Source organism: Acomys minous, assembly GCF_964271855.1.
Source record: "Acomys minous genome assembly, chromosome: 8".
Taxonomy (NCBI): Eukaryota; Metazoa; Chordata; class Mammalia; order Rodentia; family Muridae; genus Acomys; species Acomys minous.
The window spans coordinates 102,511,334-102,530,520 of NC_140489.1; the positions used below are offsets into that span (position 1 = coordinate 102,511,334).

Sequence of the window (19,187 nt, forward strand, 5' to 3'; positions counted from 1 at the left end):
GGGCTGGGATAGGAACAAGTGGCGGCAAACGGATAAAGGATTCTTACAATCATAGGTGTCCTCACAGATTGCATGATGGCTACGTGCTTCCAATCATCAAGGGGATGCATATTTAAGATGGGCCATTGCTAAAGACTATTATGTTGATGCTCATTTTTAAACTCTATTTTATTTGGAATATTGAAGCCTCTGCCTCCCTTCCACCAACCCCTTAACCCTGGGTATAAGAAAGAATGTTAGTGGGGAGAGGGTGCACAGACCTCTTTACTTCTCCTGGATGTTTAGGGTCAGTTGGGTTCTTTGGGGGCAACACCAATCTCTGTCAACAGCAAAGGCAGCAAGCAGTCTCCTCCAAGCCATCTCTGGTTTCTCCAAACTGCTACATGACACACACCATCACTTCTCTCTCCAGGCTCTCCTATTTATCTCCCTTAGAGCACTAGACTACGCCCCTCTCCATGCTGCACAGGCAGGCAGTTACCAGCTGGCAAAGACCACATCCCACACAAAACAATTATCGGCTGTGGACAAACTAAAGCCCAAACTAAAATCCCACACTTGGGATTAAAGTAAAAACATATTTAAATAACACAGCCGAGCTTACAAAGAAACCAAAGCTTCCATTACACTACTATCATAGTAAATATTAAAGTATGCTGCCTCAAGTCACTGTAGGCAGAACTGCAGGCATCAGCTTTGACTAGACAAAAACACGAGCTTGCTTGGCAATGGATTCCTATGCTTTCTGACGGGAATGGCAGCTCACATCAGTAAGGAAAATGACCTATGCAACCAACAACGGCATAACTGGTTATTCTTCAGGAAGGATAGTAAATTTGCATCCCACCCCACAGTACACACTAAGTCTGTAATCCACCTCGAATTTATTAAATGTAAAATATAAAACAATAAAAATACTAGGTGATCCATGAAACAACACGCCCAACCAAGGAGCTGAGGAGCCTTTTTAAAAAACTGAGTCTGGAAACCTAACCCATCAAGAACAGGACAGTTTTCTCATACTGTACATTTTTCTTTTTAACTTGATAAAGTAAAAGATGCCTGTGGCTGTTTATGTTCCTGTCAACTTGACAGTCTGGCTCAATGCTTCCCTACCTTCCTAATGCTGCGACCCTTTAATACAGCCCTCATGTTGTGGTGACCCTCCACCATAAAATTATTTTGTTGCTACTTCATAATTATAATTTTGTGACTGTTATGGACTGTAATGTAAATATCTGATATGCAGGGTATCTGATATGTGACTTACAGATTAAGAACCACAGGTCTAGAGTCACCTGGGAGATGGGGCTGCGGGGCATTCCCCTGACTGTACTGATCGAGGTGGAGGAACTGACTCTCTGCAGGTGGCTCCACTTTCCTGAGTAGGGACCCTGGGCAGTAGAAATAGAGAAAAGAAACTAAACAGCACACGTGCATTTACTGCTCGCTTGTGACTGCAGCTGGGATGCGACCAGCTGCTTCCAGTTCTAGCCACCTTGACTTCCGTACCTTGAGCTTTGAGCTAAAATGAAGCATCCTCCGTCCCTACTTTATCACAGCCACAGGAAAAAAAAAAAGAGACAGTACCATAGAAATAAAGTCACTAAACAGCTTAAGTGGCCTGGGAAGACATGTGTTGTCCATGTGACATCTCTGGGCTCTTAAAATACTGATCGGCTTGGAATAGCACATGCAAACAAGAGAAAACGTGCAGAGCACAGCAAAGCGAATCCAGATGTCTGACATCTGCAGCAGTCAAGGGCATGCGAGTGGAAGTAATAAGGCAGTGACTGCTGATGCTGGCGGGAGTTGAGAGTGTGGATTTGGGATGACAACAGATGGAGGCAAAGTGTTGCACCTTTCTTGAGAAGTCAGGAAAGATCTCTATTAAGATTTTTGGGCGCTGGAGAGATGGCTCAGAGGTTAAGAGCACTGGCTGCTCTTTCAAAGATCTTGAGTTCAATTTCCCAGCAACTTCTTGGTATCTCACAACCATCTATAGTGAGATCTAGCGCCCTCTTCTGGCGTGCAGACGTACATTCAGGCAAAACATTGTATACTTAATAATTAAATAAATCTTAAAAAAAACAAAACAAAAACAAAAACAAGATTTTTGGAAGGCAGGGCATGGTGGAGCACACCTTTAATCCCAGCACTTGGGAGGCAGAGGCAGGCAGATCTCTGTGAGTTCAAAGCCAGCCTGGTCTACAAAGAGTAGTTCCAGGACAGCCACGAGTACACATAGAAACCCTTTCTTGAAAAAAAAATTGTTTTTTTCTAAAAGACCCATGGCTCTACCGATAGGACTTTAAGCACAGAAATAAAGACGCTGGAACCCTAGGAGGCAGCTACAGGGATGGCCGCAGCAGCGCTGCTGGCAGTCCAGTGCAACCAGCTGGAAGCAGGTGTGACGACGCCATCAGTAAGCTGTGGTTGGATAAACTGCGGTGGTCTCCATCCCTTTGAATGTTATAGATGTAAACCAGATCTCTACCAGACCACAAAGGTTGCAGACATGAACGTCACTAAAACAGAAATCCAATGCAGGCACCTGCATGCAGATGCAAACTGCTCACTTTCACAAATGAACAATGACAAAAATTATTTGCCTCCATACCAATATGTACGTATGTTGGCACGTGCACGGAGTAAATAGGAACGTGAGACACCCCACTGGTTATGTCAGGGTGGGGTGGTAATGTTTAGTGGGTCATAATGAGAAGACTCAATTAAAAAAAAAAAAGAACATTAACCATTAAAACAATAAACCTGGGGCTGGAGAGATGGCTCAGTGGTTAAGAGCATGTGCTGAGCTCGCAGAGAACCTGAGTTTAGTTCCCAGCAACCACGCTAGGTGGCTCACAACTACCTGTAATTCCAGCTCCAGGGGACTTAACACCCTCTTCTGACCTCCAACGGTGCCTGCGGTCATGTGCACAAACACAGGTATATACACATCATTTAAAAATAAAAGTAACTTGGAAAAATAAACCCCTCCAAAACTAGAATGGACCTTGTATGTGTGCATTTTTATAATGAGTGAATGGAAGATGGTGAGCAGAGCTGACGGTCGCTATCCTTGGGCAGTGACAGTTCACGTTTCTTTTCTTCCTTTCTCATGGTATTTTCTTACAGCACGTTTGATTGTTACATGAGGGATATGTGAACTCCTCGCCTTTTAAAGTCTTTTGATTTTCTCAGCACTATTATGTGCTGAGCACAGATCATGTGTTTTATATGCAGTCATCTGGTCCTCTCTGAAAAGGGCTGGTTCCAGGATCCCCACTTTCCGAGATGCTAAAATCTGAGGATGCTCAAGTATGGCATAAGATTTCTATAAGATGCTTGCACATTCTCTTGTACGCTTTAAACAGTCTCAGGCTGGCAAGATAACTCAGGGGGGAAAGGTGCTTGCTGTCAAAGCTGGTGACCCGAGTGCAGCCCCTCAGGTCCGCATGGAGGAAGAAGAGAACCAACTGCTGCAAGTGGTCCTGTAACACCCTTACCCTCACACACTAAATAAATACATAAATATAAGGTCCTTGCCAGGTAAGGTGGCGCACACCTTTAATCCCAGCAACGGGAGGCAAAGGCAGGGGGATCACTGTGAGTTCTAGGCCAGCCTGGTCTACAAAGTGAGTCTAGGACAGACAAGGCTACACAGAGAAACCCTGTCTCGAAAAACAAACAAAAAGATTCTCTAGATTACTTATAATCCTTTGTTTGCTTGGGCTTTTTTGTTTGTTTGTTTGTTTGTTTGTTTTGAGACAGGGTTTCTCTGGTTGTCCGGGAATTTACTATGTAGACCAAGCAAGCCTTGAACTTAGCGATCCGCCTGCCTCTGTCTCACCCCCTTCCAAGGTGCTAGAATTAAAGACATATGTCACCACGCCCGACTCCTCTAACATAATTTTACACCACCCAAGTAGTTGTTAGGTTGTAGAAAAGATAGTGAAGTGTGTATACATTGAATATAGACACAATTTTTCCCTCAGATATTTTCCAGTCCGCACTGGGCTGACTCTCAGGATGTAGCGCCTACAGCCATGAACAGCTAACCATGCTTAAGTTCTAGCTCTCACGGCTTCCAATGGGTACCACGGGGTCCCGCCTTTGAGACTCTATGGTGACTGGAGGGGCAGAGGACTGTTTACGCATCTCAGTGATAACGTGGGTGGCAATACCTGGCTCTGGGTCTTTGTAAACACTCAGCCATTCATTACTACTTAGCTTCACACACACACACACACACACACACACACACACACACACACACCATGAACTATATTTTCCAGGCACTGGACTCTTTCACACAGAGTCATTCTTATGGTCCATTATAATATATATGATTATGATATAATTTGTATGCCACAAAAGATCATCTAGCGGGACATGGTGGCGCATGCCTTTAATCCCAGCACTTGGGAGACAGAGGCAGGCGGATCACTGTGAGGCCAGCCTGGTCTACAAAACAAGTCCAGGACAGCCAAGGCTACACAGAGAGACCCTGTCTCAAAAAAAAAAATCATTTAAATGTAAAACAAGACAAAATCACTACATCTCACCTTGGAACAAGATTCTATAGTCAGGGAGGGGCCACCTGTTTCATGCATTTGTTAGCTATTTGGAGCACAAAAGACCTAACAAAGGTTCCCAAGGGGAAGAGGAAAGTGTAGCATTGTCTTAATACAACTCCATGGGAAATAAACACACTGCATGTATGCACAGGCTTTTCTTAAACACGCACACACTAAAATAAAGATAATTTTCAAACTTGTGCATGCGTTGTCATTAAGTTAAACTCACAGGAAAAGGAAGGCACTGAGGGTAGTCTAGAGACCCAGGGCAACGGCTGGGCTTGTGTGAGCTACAGGAGATGAAGGCCAGGGCCGCTCCGGGCCCACCGCTCGGGCCCACGCCTTATGTCTAGTAGCTTTGGACTCTGGAAAGCGGACGGACAGATGCCAATACGGAAGAGGCAGGGGCGGAAATGGTAATGGTGTAATGGCCGTGGCCTTAAATGCCTCTAACCATTCTGGTTGCCCGTCTGCCTCTCTCTGCTGCCCAAGCTGATCCCACCATCTTCTCAGGTCTGTGCCCACCTCATACCATCCCTCTGCCTGGAGCCTTTTCCCTCAACAAGGTCAGTGAAGCCATAGGTTGGATTCCTGCAGCCAAGAAGGTTCTCTTGGTGGCCATATTATGGGTTAGTTACGTGCTGCCACACACTGCCAACTGCAGTCTCCACACAGAAGACAGCTGAGCATCCTCCAGATGGCACCTCCACACCCGCCGTCTGGTGGTTTGCCTATGAGGCTTACTTGTTGCGGGCTTGGGCCCCCAGCAATGAATTGTACATCAATGGCTCCATCAATGTATGGGTTCATAATCCGACGGCATTGCTGGGAGGGAGTGGAGATTAGAAGGTGGGCTTTGTTGGGGGGTCTCTGAGAGCATGCCTTGGATGGATGCTCTTGTCCCTGCCCTCCCTACATTCTCCATTGCTCTGCTGAGGTGAGCCGCTTTGCCCTGCCTTGCTCCTGCTGCCATGATACTGTCTCAGCGCAGGCCTAAAGCAAATGGAGCCAGCCCACCATGAACCCAATGAACCCCTGAGCTGGAGACAAACCCTTCCTCCTTAAAACTGTTTTCTCGGGTTTTTGCCACAGGGACGGAAATGTCACCATCACCCTTTCCATTCTGAGCTACTTAGATGTCACTCATCGTCCCCATTATCTACGTAAGAATTCTCCTGTGGGATTTGCTCCTGCTCCGAATGGACAGAGGTCTAGATGCCTTGTGAGCTGTCCTTTTCAGAGTGTGGCACCAGGTCACCCGGCTTCTTCCTCTCCCTCTTTTCTTTGGATTGAGCCTCGGGCCTCCCATGTGGCAGACAAGCCCTCTACAGCTGAGCTACATTCCAGCGTTAGCAAGCTTGACGGGCAACTATTTAGCTATTTAACAGCAACTTTCCAAACGCCTTTAATCTTTATATTAAAGGGGTAAAAAAGGTAAATTGTGAATTAAGAGTACAGACATTGAATTACTATTTAAGTGACTAAAACTTGGGGTTTTAGTGGTCACAAAAGGCCAAGTACTCTATGGCTCCATTTGTATGAAGTGCCAAGAACGGGCAAATCGCAGACAGAAGTGTCTGAATGGTTGCCAGGGGTGGGGGTGGGGTGGGGTGGGGGTGGGGGTAGCGAGGGGGGTGCAGAGGCAGGGAGGAGATGCATGAGGGAAATGTGGAGTGACTACTGTTGGGCCTGGGGTTTCTTCCCGCGCAACTGAAGTGTTCTAATATTAGAATACGGTGGTGTTTGTGCTGCTCTGTGAACATACTAAAGGCCACGGGACTGCACATAGGACAACCTTACGGTAGTCATAGCGTGTCTCAATCAAGACAATTTTTAAAAAAGCTTTCAATAAACTGCTGTTCCAGGCCAGGCCCTGCCTCCTAGGGTTTGTGGCTTTTTCTTGATGCTCAGGGAAAAGTTTAAGCAGGAATAGCAAAGGATGAGAGTTCCAGGCTGGTCAAGGCAAGTCCAGAAAACGGATCCTCGGGCTGGGCTGTACCTCAGTGGCAAGGTTGAGAGTAAAAGAGGTGGGGGGCAGACGGATCAGGAGGACATCGAGACAGAAGACTGGGGTCCATGAGTATCAAGACTGTCGACACTGAACCAGAACAAGTGTGAACCAGTGTGAAGTGGGCACAGTGCCAAGAACCTACAGCTGCATCATGGGGTTAACCCAGAGACCTCAGTGGTGGCAAACGCACGAGGCATATGGATGGGACCAAGCGGAGTTGACACCGAAGCATGCAATGGACTGACTCAGGTGACGGGCTTGGAGTGAACATAAAGGGCCTTCTTCCTCCGTGTAGCATGTGGGAGGGGCTAGGCTTCCCAGATATGTTCTCTGGAAGATACCCAAGGTGGCAGAGGATAGGGGGAAAAAGACATCTCCTCCCTGGATGAAGAGAAACCTCAAAGGCCGTGGGACAGATGCCACAGGGGCCTTTCCAAAGGGATGCCTTAGGGTGCCCTAAGGTCACTCGAAACAGCAAGAGCAAGATGGGACTGACAGAAACAACTCCTGGGAAGGGTTGTGCACAGTGAAAACGGCCATTTCGTGGAGTGTTGGCCACACCGCCATGCTTCTAGTAACTTCCTTTCCCTATCTCTACCCCAACCCTCTGTCATCAAGCGCCTGAATCTTTACACATCTCAGAGCCCCACCTTACCCCCTAGACAGTACCATTAGCTCCATTTGCTGACCACTTAGGACCCCCTCTGGCTCTGAACACCTCTTCCCATTAGCCCCCCACCCCCACCCCCACCAAAGAACCTGTGAAGACAATACTAACAAGCACTTAGTCACAAAGACACAGGCACAGGGGGATGAAACAGCAGGCTGCATCTCTCTTCCCCACTTGCTAGCTCCTTCCTGGGGATCAGTGCCTGTTGTAGGCACCCAGCAAATACAGGCAGTCCTGAGAGAGGAAGTGCAAGTCCATCTTAAACATTAGCTCGGAGCAGAGTCAAGTTCTCAGCCAACCGCCTGGTCACTAAGCTTAACATGCATCAGCTCTCCTTCCTGCTCCTGACTATGGGCACCGTGTTCTCAGACACTGTGAATGCACCGAAAGCCCAGAACTGTCTCATCTCCTCACAACAGGGAGATCACTTCATTTCTCTCACAGTGGCTAATTCGAGGCACTGCCTGACAGTAAGAGATCGCATCATTAGATAGAACTTATTGATGAAAATCAGCTTTTTCTCTGGGTCCCTTTTGCCTTCCAACTTCTTACTGTAGGTCCTGGCTGATGACCTTGCACTTTTTAAAAAAGAGTTTTATTACTTATTTTTATGTGTATGGCTGTTTTACCTCAGTGTTGTATGTCTGTGTACCACATGCATAAAGTGCCTGTGGAGACCAGGAGAGAACATAGAATCTCCTAGCACAGGAGTTACAGACAGTTGTGAGCTGCCATGTGGGTGCTGGGAATTGAACCTGGGTCCTCTGGAAGAATAGCCAGTGCTTTTAACTGCTGAGCCATCTCTCCAGCTCCACCTCAGACAATTTTATGCCAACTTTCTCACAAATTCTTTGATGACCAACTTGCGGACTAGGCTGTCTAGGGCGCATTCTCTGCGGTGTTAGCTCAGGGTAGAGCACTGGCTGAACACACAAGGCATTGGGGCTCCATCTCTAGCGCTGAAAAGACGAATCTCTAATCAGACAGACTGTGATGCTGATCAAGTCAAGAAACTAGCATGAGCTTATAGCTTCCCTTTGTTTAAGACTGATCGCCAAGACTCAGTGGCTCACACCTTTAATCCCAGCACTTCGGAGGCAGTGGCAGACAGATCTCTAGTTCAAGGACAGCCTGGAGTACACAGAGAGTTCCAGACTAGACAGGACTACACAGTGATGCCCTATCTTTAAACAAAAACAGAAAGAAAACCCCTCTCAATTGGTTACTGTGGCTGAAATTGTACCCCTATCCAAGACAGGCTACTACGGACTCAGACACATGGCTTAAGGTGTTACTTTTTGCTCAGAGATAGAGTGTGGGGCCAGCAGGGTGACTAATGAGGTAAAGGTCCCTGGCACTAAGGCTGATCACACAAGTTCCATCCCAGGGACCCATAAAGTGGAAGGAGAGGGCCAATTCCTGTGGATCTGTGCATGTGGTACAGTGTACACAGACACACAGACCAAAGCTGTCTACACCTGCCACGGCACATGTGCCTACACACACATACACACACATACACATACACACACACACACACACACACACACACACAAGCACACATACACACAGAGGCACACATACACACAGAGGCACACACACACACACAGGCACACACACACAGAGGCACACACAGAGGCACACACAGAGGCACACACACACACACACACACACACACACTGTCTGGTTACCTTGGAAGAAATGTGACTGGATAGAAGCACAGGAGGTTTTGAATATTTGGTCGTCTGAGCCTTTGAAAATGATTATTATATGTTGATATATTTAGCTTGCAAAAAAATCAAGCTATGCATTTAGGTGCTTTTCTGAGTATTAGGTTTCACTAAAAAGTTGTGTGTGTGTGTGTGTGTGTGTGTGTGTGTGTGTGTGTGTGTGTATTCTTTGACATTCATTTACTGGGGGGCATATGCATGACAGGGCATGATCGCATGGGTTCCAGAGATTGAAATTAGATTGTACAGCTTGGCAGCAAGCGCCTTTACCTGCCAGGCCATCTCAATGGACCACAAACCATTTGAAAACTTTGTGGGGGAGGGAGTACGAGGACTTGAACCAGAGCCTTGTGCATCCTTGATAAGCACTCTGCCATTGAGCTGAAATCCCAGCCCCCACATACGTATTTTAAATACGTCCTCAGCCACTGTACATACGTCTCTCAAAGTCATCATTTTACATATATGTATACTTTGCCACTTGGGAACTTGGCAAACTTAAGCCAGCCCAAGTAAGTTCACTAAGATAAGCAAGATTCGGCATGTGCTCCAGATACGTTAATTTGATTTTAAAATCCGAGGTGGCGTTTGGGTTGGACAGCAGAATGAGCTCCTCAATCTGAGAGGATGAAAATCTACGTTAGTAAAAAACGAGAAAGGAAGTGGCCTCTGAATCAACAGAGGGCCTTGCTCTGCAGAAGGACAAAGGGACAGACAGGACCAGACAAAAGGACCCCAGGCCTGAGAAATCCCTGCAAGGCAACAGCGGATTTGAAATCAACAAAGGGACAGCCTGGAAATGGGCCCTGGTGTGACACAAGGTGGTGTGATTGAGTGCTGGGCACGGCTAACATGTGGGACACACACATTCACACACAGTTGAGGCAGTGACAGACCCAAAACACTGTGCCAAACGGATGAAAACGGACAGATGTCAGGGGGCGGGAAGTGACAATGCTCAATTCAGAATGCAGAAATGCTCTTTTTTTCCTCCCCGAGAGAAACTGGCCATTCACAAAACCCTGACTCCATTTAGCTCAAATGATTGCAAATTTAAATGAGGAGCCAGAGGTCTCAATGCCTGGAAAAAGTCCATGAAATATTATCTAAACCGGCAGCCAGTTGCTCTTTCAGTACCGCCCATTAAGTGTTTAACTTTGAGTGGTATTTTGTGTTGAAAACAGATGAGAAAAGAGGGAGAGGGGAATTCATTTTAAACATGGTGAAGTGTCATTTCAGGGCCGACCACTCAATTTATTAAGTTTATTTTTTGTTTTCTTTAAAAATCTATTGTGTGTGTGTGTGTGTGTGTGTGTGTGTGTGTGTGTGTGTGTGTGTGTGTACATGTTTGTGTGGATGTGAGCACATATACTTTGGGTGAATATACATGGTAGGGAGGGACAGAGGTCAACGCTGAGTCTCTTCCTCAATGGTTTTCTACCTTATTTTCTGAGACAGAGTCCCATTGAACCTAGAACTCACCAATTCAGCCAGACTGGCTGAAGTCAACCTGTCTCTGGCTCCCCAGATCACAAACTACATCTGGCTTCTACAGGGATCCAAAATTAAGGCCGTCATGCCTGCCCAGCATGCACTTTACTGACGGAGCTGTCTCCCTAGCCATAGGGTCTCTATTTCTTAGCTGGAGAATTCGAGCTATTTTATTCCCAACATTGTACCGTTGATTAAGCACTGTCAATCATCCCGCCTTCCAGAACAGAAGAGCCTATGGACAACACCCCTCACCAAAAACAGAATTCAGGCACTTGATTGCGCCTTTGGATAGCATGGGAGGGTGAGGCGGCAGGCTAACCCCATACATACGGGGCGATCCACCAAACCTGTGATCAGTGCACTTCTGGAACGTTCCTAAACTCTCCAAGTGCTCAGCTGCCAAAAACAGCTGTGTGCTAAAGACATGCTATTCCTACTATTTGCAAGGGTGGAGCTTTAACCACCGTGTTCCCAGTAGTGCCATCACAAGGCAGCAGCCTTGGGGAATCAAAGACCAAATGTGGACTCAAAATGTTGCTTCGTGGGCACGAATTATGAGGGGGGAGGGCGATGGTAGTGACATCATTTTTATGGGCCATTTATTTGGTGCCAGACACAGCTCTCAGGTCTCCACACTCAGTGAATCCTCTCACTCTGTGGTACACACTGGTCCCATCAACTATACCTACAGTACCTGAAAGACAACTCACCTAAGGTTAGGCAGACAAGAAATAGCAGTGGCAGCTAGGAGTCTGTTCTCCCCACCGTGACACTATCTCTGAGCCTGGGTGTTAAGAACAGGCCTATATGGAAGAAATTAAAGGAACAAGTGACTGGCAGTTCTCTATAGGCTCTCACTATACTAAGGGTTAGGCAGTTTATTATAAATAAAACAAGCTTCAAAGACTGAAATGGAACGAGTCATAACCAACATATCTTCCTGATTTTACTTCACTAAGTAGACAGCAACTTTCATACATACATATCAGAGTTCATAAGATCCATACCTTAGCATTTCAACCTTTTGTCTTCCTGTAAAAATTCTGAAGCAATCTTAAATGAGTTATTTACTCACCAGCAATGAATCAAATATCCATTTTCTTTACACACACACACTCACACACACACACACTCACACACACACACTCTCACACACACACACTCACTCTTATTTGCTCTCACATGGCATGGATTCCTTTCTTTCTACACTATTTCACACTGACAAGGCATTCTGCGTGACTGCTCTATAGAACCGCACAAACTCACTCTTTTCTGAAACAGTGGCTGACAGACAGAGCAGGGAGGGAACCTTGGGAGCTATTTTAATATGAGAAAGACAGACTGGGTCTCAAATACCCTCGTCTTACCGTTCACGCTGCTGTTCTAAGTACTACGTGAAAGGAAGGACACCTGTGAGCCTTTGCCCCCGAGATTCGTCTGTGGCTTCGAGGCTCAGGATCCTGATCAGAGAAGCTAAGACAGAGGAGGAGGCAGGAGGAGGGTGGAGAGCAGCGAAGGTACCACAAGTAAAGGCTGTGACAGGTTTCCAAAGCTAATTTTGGTCAGCTGTGTAGATCTGCGTCACTCTTTCCAGAGGCAGAAGCATGCATTGTGTGGGGAGCAAGCAAGCACACAGACCAATGCCAGGGCTGCCTCGAGGCCATGCTGAAAATGCGTAGGGTTCCTAGGCCAGGTACAACATTGGTAGCCTAGGCATCCTTTTCTGGGGCCGCTGTGTCTGTTCTTGCTGGGTTCTCTGTTTTAGGGGTTTTGTGAGAGCGGCTAGGGGCTGGGCATGCTGCTTCCCTTCCCTCTTTTGTGTAGAAGCCAGCTGTGCACACTAGCAACCCTGACCCACAGCCTCTGCTGCCTGAGGATTGTGTTGCTGGTCACAGAGTACTTTCATAGGATCAAACCTTCTTGAGAATCCATCGGATTGGCCAATATGGCAACTCATGCTTATAATTCGACACTAGGGAGTCTGAGGAAGAGCTGATGCAAGTGTGAGGACAGTTTGAGCTAAACTGCCTCAAAAAAAAAAAAAAAAGACAAAACCAAAAAACCAAACCAAACCAAACAAAAACAAAAACAAAAACAAAAACCAACCAACCAACCAACCAACCAACCTCAAACACCCCAGCTGGGTAGTGGTGACACACGACTTTATTCCCAGCACTCAAGAGGCAGAGACAGGCCAACCTGGTCTACAGAGTGAGTGAGTTCAGGACAGAGAGAGATACACAGAGAAACCCTGTCTCAAAAATGAAAACAAACAAACAAAAACCCAAATATAAACAAATCCAAAATTCATAGGTTTATTACAAAAAGAGCAAATCAACAAAATAGTCCTCAAAATTTTTTCCTTTTGGTAAAATGAAAGGAAAAAATTTGCTTTCACAAGAAAAGCTCTGTATTGCCAGGTTTCTGGTTTTTGCAATATTGGAATTCTGGTTTTCACATACCAGGATGAACATATTCAGATATAAACAGATGTGGATATATGCATGTTTGTGTGTTTGTTAAAGATTTAGTAAAACTGGAGTTTAAACATACAAAGAACGGCAGTCCAGCTAGCCTTTGGAGACAAGTTTCGTAAATCCTAAGAAGCACCTTTTAAAATCATCACCTTTTAAAACCAATGATCTCTGAATTACTGATTTGCTACACAGTTAGGTCCTTGGAGAAGTGATCCTCGGGTAGGTGACCATCCACCTCCACTGAAGTAACCAGCAGTCACGTCATCAGTTAGCTTGATGGCAAACCTAAATAACATCAGGTCTATGGTGTTTTGACATTTAGTCTTTCATTCCTGTTGTAAAGACATGTCTGATTTGCTTTTTGTCTTTTGCAAACCACCGATAATTGAATTTTCTGCCAAAGAGTCACCTTTAACTTATCAGTCACACAATTACAAAAAATTTTTTGCAAACACACACACACACACACACACACACACACACACACACACCAGAATTACCGCTTTTGGCTGTTAGTTTGCTTGTGAGGGCGATGCAGCTGAAACGCAAGGTGCTTAGACAGCCAGCAATAGAGAGGGCATTTAGACTGAAGCCCTCTGTGCATTTCCCCAGCCGCCACCCTATTTCTTAGTCATCCCACCTTAGGTCAGCAGACAACATGGGTGAAATCTGCAAAGGATGCCCTCGCTTGGGTGTGGTCATCGGAAGCTTTGAGTCTCTTGTTGCAAGTTATAAAGCCAAGAGCCGCACCCTTTGCCATGTAATTCCCCCACCACCACCACTAAAGCTTCTCCCCAATTTACCCCAAACCTCACCACCCCGAGGGCTCATTTAGGAAGCATAGCAGCTCCTATACTCGGGCTTGGGAGGTCTGGGCAGACAAAGCCTGCTTTGCACCGTGGCGACCTTCGGCCTCTGGGACTTGCACTGCTGCCAGGCGGCTCCGCGCCACTACCTAAACTAGTCAACAGCGTAAAGCGGCGGACAGAAGCGCTGCAGCCAGCGACAGTAGAAGCCGGTGGTGGGGTGGGGTGGGGGTGGGGTGGGGGCGGTCCCCGGGTTCCACAGCCTGGGGAAAACACAAGACTCCCACTTGGAATTCCCAGCAGTGCCAGGTGCCCCTAAGGCAAATCCCAAAGACAGCACGTGCTCCGAGGTGTCTCCGCGAGCGTTTTCTGCACCAGTACACCTCACACTTGAATTCTGGGGCGAGGGGGCCCTGCTTCGACGACGGGCGGACACTATGCAGCCTATTGTTCTCAGGGTCTCCTGGGCGGGAGACGCCCCCCCCCCCCCATCCGGCTCCCGGGCAGCATCTGCCACTGGGCAAAGCCTTTCAGCTCCGTGCTAACAGGGCGTGCCGGGGGGCGCTGCGGATTATCATCAAATCCTAAACCAGTCCCCATGGGTTGTTCCAAGCTTAGAAACAAAGCTCCTAGCCGAGCCAGGCCTGCCCCGTCGGGGACCCGCCACCCGAGCTCCCAAACCGAGTCCAAGGACCACGCCCAGCCAGAGTCTTAGGCAGAACGGCGACGACTGGCCTAGAGCTGAGGGTCCTCAGACGAAGATTTGCCCCTCCTCAGCGGCCTGCCCTTCCCCCCAATGGAGAACTCTCCCACTCAAGAGGAGGACCCCTCCCCCGCACAGCCCCAGATCCTTCCCCAAGCCCGTCTACTCTCCTCAACCCCCGGAGGTCTCCACCCTCCCTCATCTCTCCTCCCCTTATTCTTCAGACCAGCCTCGCCTCGCGCCACCTGCGCGCGAAGCTTCAGACCCGCCCCCCACCCTACACTTCTCAGTCCTTTCTAAGCCATGGCCTCCTCCCCCAGATTCGATCACCTGTCCCCACCCAGTTCCCAGTTTTGCTCAAATCCAGGCCTCCAACCCCGTTTGTCCCATTCGTAGTTATTTATTCTCCAGCCAGCTCCCCAGGCCCGGGGCGTCGATGTCCCTCGCCCACCAAGATCGATGCTGCAAGGGCAGACTAGGCGACAGAGCTCCAGCGGAGGGACCTAGCGCCGCGCCGCTAGGGGCTGGGCAGAAGAAAAAGGCCTTTGTGGCTCCCGCAGGTGCCTCGAGGGCCTCCGCTCTTCTTAGGGACTGAGAATATAGACAGTCGGGGTTTGGTCCAGGTTGGGCAGATCTCAACCCTGAGGCAAAAGGTACCAAGGACGTTTATGTAGGCGGTAGGTGGGAACCAGGGACAGCGGCAAACCAGGGACGTACAGGAGGGCAGGTCGGCCTCTAGACAAACACTCCCCGGCACTCCCACCTTCTAGCCATTTACTAGCTCGTCAACAAGCTACGGCAGCGCGACTACTGGGTGATAAGCGTGAGCACCCTTCAATTCGGCAGCCCCCTTACTCTAGCTACTGGTAAATCTCTCCAGCAAACATTAAACGCCTAAGACACCGCAAGGGACCAAGTCCAGCTCTGTGGGCGTACAAAGAACCTTACTGGCGCCCCACCTCAGTCCGGATGGCTTCCTGAATCTTAAACATCTCTCTCTGCGGCCAGGGAGAACCTAGGCGCATCCCAATTTCCTCTCTTTTGTGCGCCTCGGGGGAAAAACAGAGAGAGAGGGATGGATGCTCCATCCTGGGAAGATTAAGCCCTCCACCCTCCCCTCGCCATCACCCACTCCTCCAGGATGCTGCGACTGTGCGGGTCCGTCGGTCGGTCTCTGGGTCTCTGAGTGTCGCCGCGGCGCGGTAGCTGCGGATGCACGGGGCGGGAGCGGCTGCAAGCGCGCTCGCTCGGTGGCCGCCTTGCGCGCCTGGAGCTGGACTCCCGAGTGGTGAGCGGGGGTGGGGACGAGCCGCCTGGGCCAATCACGGATCCTAGGGCTCCGCCCCAGCGCTCGCCACCTCGCACTGGCAGGTTAGGGGAAGGCGGGACCAGCAGCGCCCCGCATCCTCCGCGCGGCCGCCGCCTTTGGGACTACAAATCCCGACAGTCCCTGTTGCAGGGCCGGGGTCCGAAAGGGGACAGAGGGTACGGCCCCAGAACCTCGACTGCCCCTGGCCCTCTAATCGCCATTCTCCGCGTTCCTTTCTGGTCCCATGGCAACTAGCGACACTTCACAAAGCCCGAGTGCAGGGGCGCGCGGCTGCTTGGGTCTCCTGGGAGGGTATGGGGCGGCTCCCGAGGACACACCGCCTCCCCTCCCCCTGCAAGACCCCACCCGAGGGTCTTAAACAATGAGGCTGCAGCGGCACTCCGAGGCCGGCTGGTCCCCTCTGGCTTCCGTTGGGTTAACGTTCTACCGAGTCTGGCGCGGGCGGCATTGCAGGCTGGAGAGGGCGAGGGTGGTCGGTACAGGAAAAACTGTTGTTATAGATCAAGGGATCCGCTACTCTGGGTCGCCACAGTTCGTATGTGCCCTCTCTTGAGGTCTGGGCTCCACAGCTCGTTCTCTAGATGACTACCGTTTTGCCCAGTGCAGCGCTTGGGTGTCTGTATACAGTGCCCTGATCCAAAATGCCTATGCTACTTTTGACATCTCCTTTAAAGATGGTGAACTAACTCTCTCTCTCTCTCTCTCTCTCTCTCTCTCTCTCTCTCTCTCTCTCTCTCTCTCTCTCTCTCTCTCTCTCTCTCTCTCTCTCTCTCTCTCCTCAGTTCACATCAGTATAATCTATCCTTATTTGCCGCTGCCGTTTTGATGGTCTTGTCATGGAGACACCCCGCTAGCCTAGAACTTGTGCCTCTGCCTCCTGAGTGGTGGAATTACAGATGTACACCACCGCACCTGGCTCAGTTTTACCTTTTCAGTACACACTTGATTTAACCAAAAACAATGCCGCAAAAGGAGCCAGAGGATAGTCCTTCTTCCTATCTAATTTACGGCTCAAACCTTTCCCTGGGCTCCGTGTTAGTCTGTGGCTGTGATGACAGCGTAAATACAGCTCCAGAACTTACCTCTTTTGCCTTGCGGTTATCGCAAAGGTGTTGCAGAACCGTTCTGAAATGCAACTTTACTCCTGCCCCTCACCGCTACCCTGGATTCCTGGCGATCTCCTGCTACTGTTGAAGAAGCCGGTTCTTACCAGGGCTTCCCTCGGTTCCGGGGGCGGGAGTCGGGAGTAGGGGCGTGAATCCTTTGGCTGCCTTCCTGAGGTGCTTTTCTTTACAGGGTATTTTAAAAGAAAATCGTAATTTATAACTTGGAGCAGAGGGAGCGGGATCCTCTGAGTTTTAACCAAATGTACACCAGAGCTTAAACCTTCAGTCCTTTTAAGTGTAGGGTCTCACTGGGCCATTGTACTCTGTGATCCATTCTGGATCGATTTAGGGTCACACCGGCTTGCATCTAGGGATGAGGAGTTATTCTATTTGGTCTCTAATTTTGAGAGGAAATCGGGTTTTTTCTGCTCTCTCTCAGGCTTGTCTTCTCCTGGTAGTGAGCTTGTGCAAGGAACCTCCAGACAAACGTAAGCTTATGGCCATCCTCAAAACACCCCTCACCCTAGAGAGAGAGAGAGAGAGAGAGAGAGAGAGAGAGAGAGAGAGAGAGAGAGAGAGAGAGAGAGAGAGAGAGAGAGAGAGAGAGAGAGAGAGAGAGAGAGAGAGAGAGAGAGAGAGAGAGAGAGAGAGAGAGAGAGAGAGAGAGAGAGAGAGAGAGAGAGAGAGAGAGAGAGAGAGAGAGAGAGAGAGGGGGGGGTAAGTGCTTTGGAAGGTATGGAGAAGCTCAGAGCAGCAAGGGCCTCTGATCACCTTTTGCCTAAGGTGGAGGGAGCCCCCTAGTGGCAGCAAGAGCTCTCTGCAGTATTTAGTTATGCTCATATTTGAAGTTTTTTTTTTTCCTTTATCCAGCCTGTCTACTTTGGACTGCTTGCTAGTTGGCCTACAACACTGATAAAAATCCCACCTATGGGGCTGGAGAGGTGACTGAGTGGTTAAAAGCACAGGCTGCTCTTCCAGAGGACCTGGGTTCAATTCACAGCAACCACGTGGCAGCTCACAACTGCCTGTAAGTCCTGTTCCAGGGGATCTGATACCTTCATACTGACATACATGAAGGCAAAACCACCAGTGTACATAAAAAAAAATTATAAAAAGTTTTTTAAAATCCTACCTGAACCTGAGGTTTCAGGTATCCTCAGTCCTTGATTTTTAGCACGTTGTTTTTTATTTGATTTAGAACTTTGAGACTCCTATATCTGGATTGGAGTCTCTGTTCCCATCACTTTATTGCTACCAGACTTTGGCAAAGGAACCAGTTCTCATCCCTAGCTCCCAGTGTCACCAGTGCTCTGTATACACCTCAGTGTCACCAGTGCTACGTATACACCTCAGTGTCACCAGTGCTACGTATAGGTCCCAGTGTCACCAGTGCTATGTATAGGTCCCAATGTCACCAGTGCTTCAGATAAGTCCCAGCGTCACCATGCATTTCATGAAGAAATTCGTACAAAGGGCAGAGTCCTCTGCCTGGCATGCATAGTGTAAACTCACAAGTGTAACTATTAATTTATTAATTTATTCAAAATTGTAGAACAATGTGAGGGATGTAAAAAATATATGACACTTAGCATAAGAATAGGTGTGACTTACTACAAAGCCCCTTCATAAGGTCAGAGGCAGTAGATGAAACCAGACAAGGGAGAAACAGATTCTGAACTCATCACCATGGAATGAAGGAGCCAGACTTGAGGTTCACGCAGCTGCTGACTTGATGGTGCTTCTGAACAGGCCTCTGAGAGTCCAGGACGAAGGAGTACAGGCTGTGAATGGGGGAACACAAGGGCGGAGACAACTGGAGGCCCCTCCCAAAGCTTTGAGTAGGGTGGTAGGAAGGAGAGTAGGAGAGGCTGGTGCCGACCCCACAAACCCTGAGGTTACTGGGCATAACAAGTCCCTTAACAGCAAACGAGAGTAAGGAACACAAGGGGGCTGTCATAAAAAGAGGAGGAAGGAGACTCCTAAACTCCAGCCCTCCACGTGGTTGGTTAGATAGTCAGTCTACTGCATGCCTTTCAGTCCTTACGGCACCACCAAGCAGGCAGTTGTGGAGAGCCACGGAGCCCTTTGTGGACCCCCGCCTCCACAGGGCGCCCGGCACGCAGCTGGAGCCGTTTCGATTTAAACAACCCCTTATTTGAAAAAGGCCCGCTGCTCGCGAGCCTATCAGAGTGTGAGACGTGTCTTGGTGTGATTGGCTGTTTGAGTGCTATAAATGAGTGTGAGGGGAGTGGCTTGGGGGGATTTTCACCGAAGCGAAGA

General features: G+C 48.7%; 1 protein-coding gene and 1 long non-coding RNA gene across 3 annotated transcripts in view; one reads left to right on the forward strand and one right to left on the reverse strand.

The window, feature by feature from the left end:
* Positions 1-15,895, reverse strand: part of DPYSL5 (dihydropyrimidinase like 5) — an 85,098-nt gene extending 69,203 nt beyond the window's left edge. The window contains exon 1 of one of the 2 annotated variants that reach the window (XM_084793056.1): positions 15,604-15,895. The gene's annotated coding sequence lies outside the window, so the exon portion shown is untranslated. The remainder of the gene's footprint in view (positions 1-15,603) is intronic. The other variant, XM_084793055.1, reaches the window with a different exon arrangement.
* Positions 15,896-16,493: 598 nt separating this feature from the next.
* Positions 16,494-17,968, forward strand: LOC311603847. The gene is made up of 3 exons (XR_014781287.1): positions 16,494-17,081; positions 17,347-17,395; positions 17,778-17,968. It is a non-coding gene; the product is annotated as an uncharacterized lncRNA (long non-coding RNA).
* The last annotated feature ends 1,219 nt before the right edge of the window (positions 17,969-19,187 follow it).